We start from the raw sequence: 17130 nt of genomic DNA, 5'->3' as shown, positions 1-17130 counted from the left end.
TGACCCCATTTTCCATGGGGAAAATGAAGTCACGTCTCCAGGGTCTGGGAATCAATGAATGGTGGCTTTTGGAGCACGAAGGACTTGCAGGGTCCTCGCTGCCAGCAGCTTTAGTTTTGGAGAAAATCAGCCAAGATTGCCAATTTCCCACAGGGAACGATGCAGATGGCCAGGGCGAGTGGCCTCAAACTGACCCCATTTTCCATGGGGAAAAGAAGGCCTTTTCCAGAGTCTGGGTATCAATGAAAGGTGGCCTTTGGGGATCTAAGGACTTGCAAGCTCCTTGTTGCCGGCAGCTTTAGTGGTGGAAGAATGCAGCCAAGTTTTAAAATTTCTCACTGGGCATTGCCCTGTTGGCCAGGGCACATGGCTGCAAATGGTTGCCATTTTCCATGGGAAAACGAAGTCATTTCCCCAGGGTCTGAGTGTCAGATGAAAGGTGGCCTTTGGGGCTCTAAGGAGTTGCAGCGTCCTAGTTGCTGGCAGCTTTCCTTTTGGAAGAATCCAGCACAGTTTGCAAATTTCTCGCTTGACACTGCCCTGCCTGCCAGGCCAAATGGCCAAAATTGAAGGCCATTTTCCATGGGAAAAATGTCCTTCACCCAGGGTCTCAGTAATATGTTCAAGGTGGCCTTTGAGGCTCTAAGTATTTACAGGGTCCAGGTTGCTGCCAGCTTTTCTTTTGGAAAAATCCAGCAGAGATTGCGTCATTCTAGCTTGGCTCCCCACTTTCTGCCAGGGTGAGGGGCTGCAAACGGAGGCCATTTCCCATGGGAAGAAGAAGTCCTATCCCCAGGCTCTGGGTGTCAGATGAAAGGTGGCCTTTGGGGCTTTGAGGACTTGCAGGGTACTTCTTACTGGCACCTTTAGATTTGGAGAAATCCAGCAAAGATTGCAAATATATTGCTGGGCCCCACCCTCTTGGTCAGGGCGAGAGGCGTCAAATGCAGGCCATTTTCCATGGGGAAAATGAAGTCATTGGCCCAGGGTCTGGGTATCAGATGAAAGGTGGCATCTGGAGCCCTATGGACTTGCAGGGTCCTCGTTGCCAGCATCTTTAGTTTTGGAGAAAATCAGCCAAGTTTGCCAATTTCCCACAGGGAACGATGCAGATGGCCAGGTCGAGCAACCTCAAAATGACCCCATTTTCCATGGGGAAAATGAAGTCACGTCTCCAGGGTCTAGGAATCAATGAAAGGTGGCTTTTGGAGCTCAAAGGACTTGCAGATTACTTCTCACTGGGAGCTTTATATTTTGAGAAATGCAGCAAAGATTTCAAATTTCTTGCTGGACCCGACACTATTGCTCAGGGCGAGAGGCCAGAAATGGAGGCCATTTTCCATGGGGAAAATGAAGTCATTGGCCCAGGGTCTGGGTATCAGATGAAAGGTGGCATCTGGGACCTTAAGGACTTGCAGGGTCCTCGTTGCCAGCAGCTTTAGTTTTGGAGAAAATCAGCCAAGTTTGCAAATTTCACACAGGGAACGATGCCGATGGCCAGGCCGAGTGTCCTCAAACTGAACCAATTTTCCATGGGGAAAATGAAGTCATGTCCCCAGGGTCTGGGTATCAATGAAAGGTGGCTTTTGGGCCTCTAAGGACTTGCAAGCTCCTAGTTGCTGCCAGCTTTAGTTGTGGAGGAATCCAGCCAAGGTTAAAAATTTCTCACCGGGCACTGCCCTGTTGGCCAGGGCACGTGGCTGCAAAGAGTTGCCATTTTGCATGGGAAAAAGAAGTTCCTTTCCCCAGGGTCTGAGTGTCAGATGAAAGGTGGCCTTTGGGGCTCTAAGGACTTGCAGGGTACTACTTACTGGCTATAGTAGAGGAAATGTATTGTATTTGAATATCTGTATAGAGGCTTTGCCCCAGAGCTCCGGGTTGTCCTTGATGGGCTGCAGCTGGGACCATTGAAGAGAACTGGGATAAAAGGGGGCGGGTTAGCCATTCAGGGAGAGCCTTGAAGGAGCCCTGAACTGGGAAAGAACAGCATGCAGAAGAAAGCGTCTGTGCTGTGAAGATCTGCAGCCATAAGAACACACCGAGGAGGTATGGACTTTAGAAATCTGATAACAGCATTATGGGACTCTAGAGAAATAGAACAATAACAAGTGGCAGCAGCTTTAGATTTGGAGAAATCCAGCAACGATTGCAAATTTCTTGCTGGGCCCCACCCTGTTGGTCAGGGTGAGAGGCCAGAAATGGAGGCCATTTTCCATGGGCAAAATGAAGTCATTGGCCCAGGGTCTGGGTATCAGGTGAAAGGTGGCTTTTGGGGCTCTAAGGACTGGCAGCGTCCTCATTGCTGGCAGCTTTCCTTTTGGAAGAATCCAGTACAGTTTGCAAATTTCTCGCTTGACACTGCCCTGCCTGCCAGGCCAAATGGCCAAAATTGAAGGCCATTTTCCATGGGAAAAATGTCCTTCACCCAGGGTCTCAGTAATATGTTCAAGGTGGCCTTTGAGGCTCTAAGTATTTACAGGGTCCAGGTTGCTGCCAGCTTTTCTTTTGGAAAATCCGGCAGAGATTGCGTCATTCTAGCTTGGCTCCCCACTTTCTGCCAGGGTGAGGGGCTGCAAACGGAGGCCATTTCCCATGGGAAGAAGAAGTCCTATCCCAAGGGCCTGGGTGTCAGATGAAAGGTGGCCTTTGGGGCTTTAAGGACTTGCAGGGTACTTCTTACTGGCACCTTTAGATTTGGAGAAATCCAGCAAAGATTGCAAATATATTGCTGGGCCCCACCCTCTTGGTCAGGGCGAGAGGCGTCAAATGCAGGCCATTTTCCATGGGGAAAATGAAGTCATTGGCCCAGGGTCTGGGTATCAGATGAAAGGTGGCATCTGGAGCCCTAAGGACTTGCAGGGTCCTCGTTGCCAGTGCTATAGTTTTGGAGAAAATCAGCCAAGTTTGCCAATTTCCCACAGGGAACGATGCAGATGGCCAGGGCAAGTGGCCTCAAACTGACCCCATTTTCCATGGGGAAAATGAAGTCACGTCTCCAGGGTCTGGGAATCAATGAATGGTGGCTTTTGGAGCACGAAGGACTTGCAGGGTCCTCGCTGCCAGCAGCTTTAGTTTTGGAGAAAATCAGCCAAGATTGCCAATTTCCCACAGGGAACGATGCAGATGGCCAGGGCGAGTGGCCTCAAACTGACCCCATTTTCCATGGGGAAAAGAAGGCCTTTTCCAGAGTCTGGGTATCAATGAAAGGTGGCCTTTGGGGATCTAAGGACTTGCAAGCTCCTTGTTGCCGGCAGCTTTAGTGGTGGAAGAATGCAGCCAAGTTTTAAAATTTCTCACTGGGCATTGCCCTGTTGGCCAGGGCACATGGCTGCAAATGGTTGCCATTTTCCATGGGAAAACGAAGTCATTTCCCCAGGGTCTGAGTGTCAGATGAAAGGTGGCCTTTGGGGCTCTAAGGAGTTGCAGCGTCCTAGTTGCTGGCAGCTTTCCTTTTGGAAGAATCCAGCGCAGTTTGCAAATTTCTCGCTTGACACTGCCCTGCCTGCCAGGCCAAATGGCCAAAATTGAAGGCCATTTTCCATGGGAAAAATGTCCTTCACCCAGGGTCTCAGTAATATGTTCAAGGTGGCCTTTGAGGCTCTAAGTATTTACAGGGTCCAGGTTGCTGCCAGCTTTTCTTTTGGAAAAATCCAGCAGAGATTGCGTCATTCTAGCTTGGCTCCCCACTTTCTGCCAGGGTGAGGGGCTGCAAACGGAGGCCATTTCCCATGGGAAGAAGAAGTCCTATCCCCAGGCTCTGGGTGTCAGATGAAAGGTGGCCTTTGGGGCTTTGAGGACTTGCAGGGTACTTCTTACTGGCACCTTTAGATTTGGAGAAATCCAGCAAAGATTGCAAATATATTGCTGGGCCCCACCCTCTTGGTCAGGGCGAGAGGCGTCAAATGCAGGCCATTTTCCATGGGGAAAATGAAGTCATTGGCCCAGGGTCTGGGTATCAGATGAAAGGTGGCATCTGGAGCCCTATGGACTTGCAGGGTCCTCGTTGCCAGCATCTTTAGTTTTGGAGAAAATCAGCCAAGTTTGCCAATTTCCCACAGGGAACGATGCAGATGGCCAGGTCGAGCAACCTCAAAATGACCCCATTTTCCATGGGGAAAATGAAGTCACGTCTCCAGGGTCTAGGAATCAATGAAAGGTGGCTTTTGGAGCTCAAAGGACTTGCAGATTACTTCTCACTGGGAGCTTTATATTTTGAGAAATGCAGCAAAGATTTCAAATTTCTTGCTGGACCCGACACTATTGCTCAGGGCGAGAGGCCAGAAATGGAGGCCATTTTCCATGGGGAAAATGAAGTCATTGGCCCAGGGTCTGGGTATCAGATGAAAGGTGGCATCTGGGACCTTAAGGACTTGCAGGGTCCTCGTTGCCAGCAGCTTTAGTTTTGGAGAAAATCAGCCAAGTTTGCAAATTTCACACAGGGAACGATGCCGATGGCCAGGCCGAGTGTCCTCAAACTGAACCAATTTTCCATGGGGAAAATGAAGTCATGTCCCCAGGGTCTGGGTATCAATGAAAGGTGGCTTTTGGGCCTCTAAGGACTTGCAAGCTCCTAGTTGCTGCCAGCTTTAGTTGTGGAGGAATCCAGCCAAGGTTAAAAATTTCTCACCGGGCACTGCCCTGTTGGCCAGGGCACGTGGCTGCAAAGAGTTGCCATTTTGCATGGGAAAAAGAAGTTCCTTTCCCCAGGGTCTGAGTGTCAGATGAAAGGTGGCCTTTGGGGCTCTAAGGACTTGCAGGGTACTACTTACTGGCTATAGTAGAGGAAATGTATTGTATTTGAATATCTGTATAGAGGCTTTGCCCCAGAGCTCCGGGTTGTCCTTGATGGGCTGCAGCTGGGACCATTGAAGAGAACTGGGATAAAAGGGGGCGGGTTAGCCATTCAGGGAGAGCCTTGAAGGAGCCCTGAACTGGGAAAGAACAGCATGCAGAAGAAAGCGTCTGTGCTGTGAAGATCTGCAGCCATAAGAACACACCGAGGAGGTATGGACTTTAGAAATCTGATAACAGCATTATGGGACTCTAGAGAAATAGAACAATAACAAGTGGCAGCAGCTTTAGATTTGGAGAAATCCAGCAACGATTGCAAATTTCTTGCTGGGCCCCACCCTGTTGGTCAGGGTGAGAGGCCAGAAATGGAGGCCATTTTCCATGGGCAAAATGAAGTCATTGGCCCAGGGTCTGGGTATCAGGTGAAAGGTGGCTTTTGGGGCTCTAAGGACTGGCAGCGTCCTCATTGCTGGCAGCTTTCCTTTTGGAAGAATCCAGCACAGTTTGCAAATTTCTCGCTTGACACTGCCCTGCCTGCCAGGCCAAATGGCCAAAATTGAAGGCCATTTTCCATGGGAAAAATGTCCTTCACCCAGGGTCTCAGTAATATGTTCAAGGTGGCCTTTGAGGCTCTAAGTATTTACAGGGTCCAGGTTGCTGCCAGCTTTTCTTTTGGAAAATCCGGCAGAGATTGCGTCATTCTAGCTTGGCTCCCCACTTTCTGCCAGGGTGAGGGGCTGCAAACGGAGGCCATTTCCCATGGGAAGAAGAAGTCCTATCCCAAGGGCCTGGGTGTCAGATGAAAGGTGGCCTTTGGGGCTTTAAGGACTTGCAGGGTACTTCTTACTGGCACCTTTAGATTTGGAGAAATCCAGCAAAGATTGCAAATATATTGCTGGGCCCCACCCTCTTGGTCAGGGCGAGAGGCGTCAAATGCAGGCCATTTTCCATGGGGAAAATGAAGTCATTGGCCCAGGGTCTGGGTATCAGATGAAAGGTGGCATCTGGAGCCCTAAGGACTTGCAGGGTCCTCGTTGCCAGTGCTATAGTTTTGGAGAAAATCAGCCAAGTTTGCCAATTTCCCACAGGGAACGATGCAGATGGCCAGGGCAAGTGGCCTCAAACTGACCCCATTTTCCATGGGGAAAATGAAGTCACGTCTCCAGGGTCTGGGAATCAATGAATGGTGGCTTTTGGAGCACGAAGGACTTGCAGGGTCCTCGCTGCCAGCAGCTTTAGTTTTGGAGAAAATCAGCCAAGATTGCCAATTTCCCACAGGGAACGATGCAGATGGCCAGGGCGAGTGGCCTCAAACTGACCCCATTTTCCATGGGGAAAAGAAGGCCTTTTCCAGAGTCTGGGTATCAATGAAAGGTGGCCTTTGGGGATCTAAGGACTTGCAAGCTCCTTGTTGCCGGCAGCTTTAGTGGTGGAAGAATGCAGCCAAGTTTTAAAATTTCTCACTGGGCATTGCCCTGTTGGCCAGGGCACATGGCTGCAAATGGTTGCCATTTTCCATGGGAAAACGAAGTCATTTCCCCAGGGTCTGAGTGTCAGATGAAAGGTGGCCTTTGGGGCTCTAAGGAGTTGCAGCGTCCTAGTTGCTGGCAGCTTTCCTTTTGGAAGAATCCAGCGCAGTTTGCAAATTTCTCGCTTGACACTGCCCTGCCTGCCAGGCCAAATGGCCAAAATTGAAGGCCATTTTCCATGGGAAAAATGTCCTTCACCCAGGGTCTCAGTAATATGTTCAAGGTGGCCTTTGAGGCTCTAAGTATTTACAGGGTCCAGGTTGCTGCCAGCTTTTCTTTTGGAAAAATCCAGCAGAGATTGCGTCATTCTAGCTTGGCTCCCCACTTTCTGCCAGGGTGAGGGGCTGCAAACGGAGGCCATTTCCCATGGGAAGAAGAAGTCCTATCCCCAGGCTCTGGGTGTCAGATGAAAGGTGGCCTTTGGGGCTTTGAGGACTTGCAGGGTACTTCTTACTGGCACCTTTAGATTTGGAGAAATCCAGCAAAGATTGCAAATATATTGCTGGGCCCCACCCTCTTGGTCAGGGCGAGAGGCGTCAAATGCAGGCCATTTTCCATGGGGAAAATGAAGTCATTGGCCCAGGGTCTGGGTATCAGATGAAAGGTGGCATCTGGAGCCCTATGGACTTGCAGGGTCCTCGTTGCCAGCATCTTTAGTTTTGGAGAAAATCAGCCAAGTTTGCCAATTTCCCACAGGGAACGATGCAGATGGCCAGGTCGAGCAACCTCAAAATGACCCCATTTTCCATGGGGAAAATGAAGTCACGTCTCCAGGGTCTAGGAATCAATGAAAGGTGGCTTTTGGAGCTCAAAGGACTTGCAGATTACTTCTCACTGGGAGCTTTATATTTTGAGAAATGCAGCAAAGATTTCAAATTTCTTGCTGGACCCGACACTATTGCTCAGGGCGAGAGGCCAGAAATGGAGGCCATTTTCCATGGGGAAAATGAAGTCATTGGCCCAGGGTCTGGGTATCAGATGAAAGGTGGCATCTGGGACCTTAAGGACTTGCAGGGTCCTCGTTGCCAGCAGCTTTAGTTTTGGAGAAAATCAGCCAAGTTTGCAAATTTCACACAGGGAACGATGCCGATGGCCAGGCCGAGTGTCCTCAAACTGAACCAATTTTCCATGGGGAAAATGAAGTCATGTCCCCAGGGTCTGGGTATCAATGAAAGGTGGCTTTTGGGCCTCTAAGGACTTGCAAGCTCCTAGTTGCTGCCAGCTTTAGTTGTGGAGGAATCCAGCCAAGGTTAAAAATTTCTCACCGGGCACTGCCCTGTTGGCCAGGGCACGTGGCTGCAAAGAGTTGCCATTTTGCATGGGAAAAAGAAGTTCCTTTCCCCAGGGTCTGAGTGTCAGATGAAAGGTGGCCTTTGGGGCTCTAAGGACTTGCAGGGTACTACTTACTGGCTATAGTAGAGGAAATGTATTGTATTTGAATATCTGTATAGAGGCTTTGCCCCAGAGCTCCGGGTTGTCCTTGATGGGCTGCAGCTGGGACCATTGAAGAGAACTGGGATAAAAGGGGGCGGGTTAGCCATTCAGGGAGAGCCTTGAAGGAGCCCTGAACTGGGAAAGAACAGCATGCAGAAGAAAGCGTCTGTGCTGTGAAGATCTGCAGCCATAAGAACACACCGAGGAGGTATGGACTTTAGAAATCTGATAACAGCATTATGGGACTCTAGAGAAATAGAACAATAACAAGTGGCAGCAGCTTTAGATTTGGAGAAATCCAGCAACGATTGCAAATTTCTTGCTGGGCCCCACCCTGTTGGTCAGGGTGAGAGGCCAGAAATGGAGGCCATTTTCCATGGGCAAAATGAAGTCATTGGCCCAGGGTCTGGGTATCAGGTGAAAGGTGGCTTTTGGGGCTCTAAGGACTGGCAGCGTCCTCATTGCTGGCAGCTTTCCTTTTGGAAGAATCCAGCACAGTTTGCAAATTTCTCGCTTGACACTGCCCTGCCTGCCAGGCCAAATGGCCAAAATTGAAGGCCATTTTCCATGGGAAAAATGTCCTTCACCCAGGGTCTCAGTAATATGTTCAAGGTGGCCTTTGAGGCTCTAAGTATTTACAGGGTCCAGGTTGCTGCCAGCTTTTCTTTTGGAAAATCCGGCAGAGATTGCGTCATTCTAGCTTGGCTCCCCACTTTCTGCCAGGGTGAGGGGCTGCAAACGGAGGCCATTTCCCATGGGAAGAAGAAGTCCTATCCCAAGGGCCTGGGTGTCAGATGAAAGGTGGCCTTTGGGGCTTTAAGGACTTGCAGGGTACTTCTTACTGGCACCTTTAGATTTGGAGAAATCCAGCAAAGATTGCAAATATATTGCTGGGCCCCACCCTCTTGGTCAGGGCGAGAGGCGTCAAATGCAGGCCATTTTCCATGGGGAAAATGAAGTCATTGGCCCAGGGTCTGGGTATCAGATGAAAGGTGGCATCTGGAGCCCTAAGGACTTGCAGGGTCCTCGTTGCCAGTGCTATAGTTTTGGAGAAAATCAGCCAAGTTTGCCAATTTCCCACAGGGAACGATGCAGATGGCCAGGGCAAGTGGCCTCAAACTGACCCCATTTTCCATGGGGAAAATGAAGTCACGTCTCCAGGGTCTGGGAATCAATGAATGGTGGCTTTTGGAGCACGAAGGACTTGCAGGGTCCTCGCTGCCAGCAGCTTTAGTTTTGGAGAAAATCAGCCAAGATTGCCAATTTCCCACAGGGAACGATGCAGATGGCCAGGGCGAGTGGCCTCAAACTGACCCCATTTTCCATGGGGAAAAGAAGGCCTTTTCCAGAGTCTGGGTATCAATGAAAGGTGGCCTTTGGGGATCTAAGGACTTGCAAGCTCCTTGTTGCCGGCAGCTTTAGTGGTGGAAGAATGCAGCCAAGTTTTAAAATTTCTCACTGGGCATTGCCCTGTTGGCCAGGGCACATGGCTGCAAATGGTTGCCATTTTCCATGGGAAAACGAAGTCATTTCCCCAGGGTCTGAGTGTCAGATGAAAGGTGGCCTTTGGGGCTCTAAGGAGTTGCAGCGTCCTAGTTGCTGGCAGCTTTCCTTTTGGAAGAATCCAGCGCAGTTTGCAAATTTCTCGCTTGACACTGCCCTGCCTGCCAGGCCAAATGGCCAAAATTGAAGGCCATTTTCCATGGGAAAAATGTCCTTCACCCAGGGTCTCAGTAATATGTTCAAGGTGGCCTTTGAGGCTCTAAGTATTTACAGGGTCCAGGTTGCTGCCAGCTTTTCTTTTGGAAAAATCCAGCAGAGATTGCGTCATTCTAGCTTGGCTCCCCACTTTCTGCCAGGGTGAGGGGCTGCAAACGGAGGCCATTTCCCATGGGAAGAAGAAGTCCTATCCCCAGGCTCTGGGTGTCAGATGAAAGGTGGCCTTTGGGGCTTTGAGGACTTGCAGGGTACTTCTTACTGGCACCTTTAGATTTGGAGAAATCCAGCAAAGATTGCAAATATATTGCTGGGCCCCACCCTCTTGGTCAGGGCGAGAGGCGTCAAATGCAGGCCATTTTCCATGGGGAAAATGAAGTCATTGGCCCAGGGTCTGGGTATCAGATGAAAGGTGGCATCTGGAGCCCTATGGACTTGCAGGGTCCTCGTTGCCAGCATCTTTAGTTTTGGAGAAAATCAGCCAAGTTTGCCAATTTCCCACAGGGAACGATGCAGATGGCCAGGTCGAGCAACCTCAAAATGACCCCATTTTCCATGGGGAAAATGAAGTCACGTCTCCAGGGTCTAGGAATCAATGAAAGGTGGCTTTTGGAGCTCAAAGGACTTGCAGATTACTTCTCACTGGGAGCTTTATATTTTGAGAAATGCAGCAAAGATTTCAAATTTCTTGCTGGACCCGACACTATTGCTCAGGGCGAGAGGCCAGAAATGGAGGCCATTTTCCATGGGGAAAATGAAGTCATTGGCCCAGGGTCTGGGTATCAGATGAAAGGTGGCATCTGGGACCTTAAGGACTTGCAGGGTCCTCGTTGCCAGCAGCTTTAGTTTTGGAGAAAATCAGCCAAGTTTGCAAATTTCACACAGGGAACGATGCCGATGGCCAGGCCGAGTGTCCTCAAACTGAACCAATTTTCCATGGGGAAAATGAAGTCATGTCCCCAGGGTCTGGGTATCAATGAAAGGTGGCTTTTGGGCCTCTAAGGACTTGCAAGCTCCTAGTTGCTGCCAGCTTTAGTTGTGGAGGAATCCAGCCAAGGTTAAAAATTTCTCACCGGGCACTGCCCTGTTGGCCAGGGCACGTGGCTGCAAAGAGTTGCCATTTTGCATGGGAAAAAGAAGTTCCTTTCCCCAGGGTCTGAGTGTCAGATGAAAGGTGGCCTTTGGGGCTCTAAGGACTTGCAGGGTACTACTTACTGGCTATAGTAGAGGAAATGTATTGTATTTGAATATCTGTATAGAGGCTTTGCCCCAGAGCTCCGGGTTGTCCTTGATGGGCTGCAGCTGGGACCATTGAAGAGAACTGGGATAAAAGGGGGCGGGTTAGCCATTCAGGGAGAGCCTTGAAGGAGCCCTGAACTGGGAAAGAACAGCATGCAGAAGAAAGCGTCTGTGCTGTGAAGATCTGCAGCCATAAGAACACACCGAGGAGGTATGGACTTTAGAAATCTGATAACAGCATTATGGGACTCTAGAGAAATAGAACAATAACAAGTGGCAGCAGCTTTAGATTTGGAGAAATCCAGCAACGATTGCAAATTTCTTGCTGGGCCCCACCCTGTTGGTCAGGGTGAGAGGCCAGAAATGGAGGCCATTTTCCATGGGCAAAATGAAGTCATTGGCCCAGGGTCTGGGTATCAGGTGAAAGGTGGCTTTTGGGGCTCTAAGGACTGGCAGCGTCCTCATTGCTGGCAGCTTTCCTTTTGGAAGAATCCAGCACAGTTTGCAAATTTCTCGCTTGACACTGCCCTGCCTGCCAGGCCAAATGGCCAAAATTGAAGGCCATTTTCCATGGGAAAAATGTCCTTCACCCAGGGTCTCAGTAATATGTTCAAGGTGGCCTTTGAGGCTCTAAGTATTTACAGGGTCCAGGTTGCTGCCAGCTTTTCTTTTGGAAAATCCGGCAGAGATTGCGTCATTCTAGCTTGGCTCCCCACTTTCTGCCAGGGTGAGGGGCTGCAAACGGAGGCCATTTCCCATGGGAAGAAGAAGTCCTATCCCAAGGGCCTGGGTGTCAGATGAAAGGTGGCCTTTGGGGCTTTAAGGACTTGCAGGGTACTTCTTACTGGCACCTTTAGATTTGGAGAAATCCAGCAAAGATTGCAAATATATTGCTGGGCCCCACCCTCTTGGTCAGGGCGAGAGGCGTCAAATGCAGGCCATTTTCCATGGGGAAAATGAAGTCATTGGCCCAGGGTCTGGGTATCAGATGAAAGGTGGCATCTGGAGCCCTAAGGACTTGCAGGGTCCTCGTTGCCAGTGCTATAGTTTTGGAGAAAATCAGCCAAGTTTGCCAATTTCCCACAGGGAACGATGCAGATGGCCAGGGCAAGTGGCCTCAAACTGACCCCATTTTCCATGGGGAAAATGAAGTCACGTCTCCAGGGTCTGGGAATCAATGAATGGTGGCTTTTGGAGCACGAAGGACTTGCAGGGTCCTCGCTGCCAGCAGCTTTAGTTTTGGAGAAAATCAGCCAAGATTGCCAATTTCCCACAGGGAACGATGCAGATGGCCAGGGCGAGTGGCCTCAAACTGACCCCATTTTCCATGGGGAAAAGAAGGCCTTTTCCAGAGTCTGGGTATCAATGAAAGGTGGCCTTTGGGGATCTAAGGACTTGCAAGCTCCTTGTTGCCGGCAGCTTTAGTGGTGGAAGAATGCAGCCAAGTTTTAAAATTTCTCACTGGGCATTGCCCTGTTGGCCAGGGCACATGGCTGCAAATGGTTGCCATTTTCCATGGGAAAACGAAGTCATTTCCCCAGGGTCTGAGTGTCAGATGAAAGGTGGCCTTTGGGGCTCTAAGGAGTTGCAGCGTCCTAGTTGCTGGCAGCTTTCCTTTTGGAAGAATCCAGCACAGTTTGCAAATTTCTCGCTTGACACTGCCCTGCCTGCCAGGCCAAATGGCCAAAATTGAAGGCCATTTTCCATGGGAAAAATGTCCTTCACCCAGGGTCTCAGTAATATGTTCAAGGTGGCCTTTGAGGCTCTAAGTATTTACAGGGTCCAGGTTGCTGCCAGCTTTTCTTTTGGAAAAATCCAGCAGAGATTGCGTCATTCTAGCTTGGCTCCCCACTTTCTGCCAGGGTGAGGGGCTGCAAACGGAGGCCATTTCCCATGGGAAGAAGAAGTCCTATCCCCAGGCTCTGGGTGTCAGATGAAAGGTGGCCTTTGGGGCTTTGAGGACTTGCAGGGTACTTCTTACTGGCACCTTTAGATTTGGAGAAATCCAGCAAAGATTGCAAATATATTGCTGGGCCCCACCCTCTTGGTCAGGGCGAGAGGCGTCAAATGCAGGCCATTTTCCATGGGGAAAATGAAGTCATTGGCCCAGGGTCTGGGTATCAGATGAAAGGTGGCATCTGGAGCCCTATGGACTTGCAGGGTCCTCGTTGCCAGCATCTTTAGTTTTGGAGAAAATCAGCCAAGTTTGCCAATTTCCCACAGGGAACGATGCAGATGGCCAGGTCGAGCAACCTCAAAATGACCCCATTTTCCATGGGGAAAATGAAGTCACGTCTCCAGGGTCTAGGAATCAATGAAAGGTGGCTTTTGGAGCTCAAAGGACTTGCAGATTACTTCTCACTGGGAGCTTTATATTTTGAGAAATGCAGCAAAGATTTCAAATTTCTTGCTGGACCCGACACTATTGCTCAGGGCGAGAGGCCAGAAATGGAGGCCATTTTCCATGGGGAAAATGAAGTCATTGGCCCAGGGTCTGGGTATCAGATGAAAGGTGGCATCTGGGACCTTAAGGACTTGCAGGGTCCTCGTTGCCAGCAGCTTTAGTTTTGGAGAAAATCAGCCAAGTTTGCAAATTTCACACAGGGAACGATGCCGATGGCCAGGCCGAGTGTCCTCAAACTGAACCAATTTTCCATGGGGAAAATGAAGTCATGTCCCCAGGGTCTGGGTATCAATGAAAGGTGGCTTTTGGGCCTCTAAGGACTTGCAAGCTCCTAGTTGCTGCCAGCTTTAGTTGTGGAGGAATCCAGCCAAGGTTAAAAATTTCTCACCGGGCACTGCCCTGTTGGCCAGGGCACGTGGCTGCAAAGAGTTGCCATTTTGCATGGGAAAAAGAAGTTCCTTTCCCCAGGGTCTGAGTGTCAGATGAAAGGTGGCCTTTGGGGCTCTAAGGACTTGCAGGGTACTACTTACTGGCTATAGTAGAGGAAATGTATTGTATTTGAATATCTGTATAGAGGCTTTGCCCCAGAGCTCCGGGTTGTCCTTGATGGGCTGCAGCTGGGACCATTGAAGAGAACTGGGATAAAAGGGGGCGGGTTAGCCATTCAGGGAGAGCCTTGAAGGAGCCCTGAACTGGGAAAGAACAGCATGCAGAAGAAAGCGTCTGTGCTGTGAAGATCTGCAGCCATAAGAACACACCGAGGAGGTATGGACTTTAGAAATCTGATAACAGCATTATGGGACTCTAGAGAAATAGAACAATAACAAGTGGCAGCAGCTTTAGATTTGGAGAAATCCAGCAACGATTGCAAATTTCTTGCTGGGCCCCACCCTGTTGGTCAGGGTGAGAGGCCAGAAATGGAGGCCATTTTCCATGGGCAAAATGAAGTCATTGGCCCAGGGTCTGGGTATCAGGTGAAAGGTGGCTTTTGGGGCTCTAAGGACTGGCAGCGTCCTCATTGCTGGCAGCTTTCCTTTTGGAAGAATCCAGCACAGTTTGCAAATTTCTCGCTTGACACTGCCCTGCCTGCCAGGCCAAATGGCCAAAATTGAAGGCCATTTTCCATGGGAAAAATGTCCTTCACCCAGGGTCTCAGTAATATGTTCAAGGTGGCCTTTGAGGCTCTAAGTATTTACAGGGTCCAGGTTGCTGCCAGCTTTTCTTTTGGAAAATCCGGCAGAGATTGCGTCATTCTAGCTTGGCTCCCCACTTTCTGCCAGGGTGAGGGGCTGCAAACGGAGGCCATTTCCCATGGGAAGAAGAAGTCCTATCCCAAGGGCCTGGGTGTCAGATGAAAGGTGGCCTTTGGGGCTTTAAGGACTTGCAGGGTACTTCTTACTGGCACCTTTAGATTTGGAGAAATCCAGCAAAGATTGCAAATATATTGCTGGGCCCCACCCTCTTGGTCAGGGCGAGAGGCGTCAAATGCAGGCCATTTTCCATGGGGAAAATGAAGTCATTGGCCCAGGGTCTGGGTATCAGATGAAAGGTGGCATCTGGAGCCCTAAGGACTTGCAGGGTCCTCGTTGCCAGTGCTATAGTTTTGGAGAAAATCAGCCAAGTTTGCCAATTTCCCACAGGGAACGATGCAGATGGCCAGGGCAAGTGGCCTCAAACTGACCCCATTTTCCATGGGGAAAATGAAGTCACGTCTCCAGGGTCTGGGAATCAATGAATGGTGGCTTTTGGAGCACGAAGGACTTGCAGGGTCCTCGCTGCCAGCAGCTTTAGTTTTGGAGAAAATCAGCCAAGATTGCCAATTTCCCACAGGGAACGATGCAGATGGCCAGGGCGAGTGGCCTCAAACTGACCCCATTTTCCATGGGGAAAAGAAGGCCTTTTCCAGAGTCTGGGTATCAATGAAAGGTGGCCTTTGGGGATCTAAGGACTTGCAAGCTCCTTGTTGCCGGCAGCTTTAGTGGTGGAAGAATGCAGCCAAGTTTTAAAATTTCTCACTGGGCATTGCCCTGTTGGCCAGGGCACATGGCTGCAAATGGTTGCCATTTTCCATGGGAAAACGAAGTCATTTCCCCAGGGTCTGAGTGTCAGATGAAAGGTGGCCTTTGGGGCTCTAAGGAGTTGCAGCGTCCTAGTTGCTGGCAGCTTTCCTTTTGGAAGAATCCAGCGCAGTTTGCAAATTTCTCGCTTGACACTGCCCTGCCTGCCAGGCCAAATGGCCAAAATTGAAGGCCATTTTCCATGGGAAAAATGTCCTTCACCCAGGGTCTCAGTAATATGTTCAAGGTGGCCTTTGAGGCTCTAAGTATTTACAGGGTCCAGGTTGCTGCCAGCTTTTCTTTTGGAAAAATCCAGCAGAGATTGCGTCATTCTAGCTTGGCTCCCCACTTTCTGCCAGGGTGAGGGGCTGCAAACGGAGGCCATTTCCCATGGGAAGAAGAAGTCCTATCCCCAGGCTCTGGGTGTCAGATGAAAGGTGGCCTTTGGGGCTTTGAGGACTTGCAGGGTACTTCTTACTGGCACCTTTAGATTTGGAGAAATCCAGCAAAGATTGCAAATATATTGCTGGGCCCCACCCTCTTGGTCAGGGCGAGAGGCGTCAAATGCAGGCCATTTTCCATGGGGAAAATGAAGTCATTGGCCCAGGGTCTGGGTATCAGATGAAAGGTGGCATCTGGAGCCCTATGGACTTGCAGGGTCCTCGTTGCCAGCATCTTTAGTTTTGGAGAAAATCAGCCAAGTTTGCCAATTTCCCACAGGGAACGATGCAGATGGCCAGGTCGAGCAACCTCAAAATGACCCCATTTTCCATGGGGAAAATGAAGTCACGTCTCCAGGGTCTAGGAATCAATGAAAGGTGGCTTTTGGAGCTCAAAGGACTTGCAGATTACTTCTCACTGGGAGCTTTATATTTTGAGAAATGCAGCAAAGATTTCAAATTTCTTGCTGGACCCGACACTATTGCTCAGGGCGAGAGGCCAGAAATGGAGGCCATTTTCCATGGGGAAAATGAAGTCATTGGCCCAGGGTCTGGGTATCAGATGAAAGGTGGCATCTGGGACCTTAAGGACTTGCAGGGTCCTCGTTGCCAGCAGCTTTAGTTTTGGAGAAAATCAGCCAAGTTTGCAAATTTCACACAGGGAACGATGCCGATGGCCAGGCCGAGTGTCCTCAAACTGAACCAATTTTCCATGGGGAAAATGAAGTCATGTCCCCAGGGTCTGGGTATCAATGAAAGGTGGCTTTTGGGCCTCTAAGGACTTGCAAGCTCCTAGTTGCTGCCAGCTTTAGTTGTGGAGGAATCCAGCCAAGGTTAAAAATTTCTCACCGGGCACTGCCCTGTTGGCCAGGGCACGTGGCTGCAAAGAGTTGCCATTTTGCATGGGAAAAAGAAGTTCCTTTCCCCAGGGTCTGAGTGTCAGATGAAAGGTGGCCTTTGGGGCTCTAAGGACTTGCAGGGTACTACTTACTGGCTATAGTAGAGGAAATGTATTGTATTTGAATATCTGTATAGAGGCTTTGCCCCAGAGCTCCGGGTTGTCCTTGATGGGCTGCAGCTGGGACCATTGAAGAGAACTGGGATAAAAGGGGGCGGGTTAGCCATTCAGGGAGAGCCTTGAAGGAGCCCTGAACTGGGAAAGAACAGCATGCAGAAGAAAGCGTCTGTGCTGTGAAGATCTGCAGCCATAAGAACACACCGAGGAGGTATGGACTTTAGAAATCTGATAACAGCATTATGGGACTCTAGAGAAATAGAACAATAACAAGTGGCAGCAGCTTTAGATTTGGAGAAATCCAGCAACGATTGCAAATTTCTTGCTGGGCCCCACCCTGTTGGTCAGGGTGAGAGGCCAGAAATGGAGGCCATTTTCCATGGGCAAAATGAAGTCATTGGCCCAGGGTCTGGGTATCAGGTGAAAGGTGGCTTTTGGGGCTCTAAGGACTGGCAGCGTCCTCATTGCTGGCAGCTTTCCTTTTGGAAGAATCCAGCACAGTTTG

The sequence above is a fragment of the Agelaius phoeniceus genome (genome assembly GCF_051311805.1).
Source record: "Agelaius phoeniceus isolate bAgePho1 chromosome W unlocalized genomic scaffold, bAgePho1.hap1 SUPER_W_unloc_1, whole genome shotgun sequence".
Taxonomy (NCBI): Eukaryota; Metazoa; Chordata; class Aves; order Passeriformes; family Icteridae; genus Agelaius; species Agelaius phoeniceus.
Note: the sequence above shows the minus strand (reverse complement) of the source record.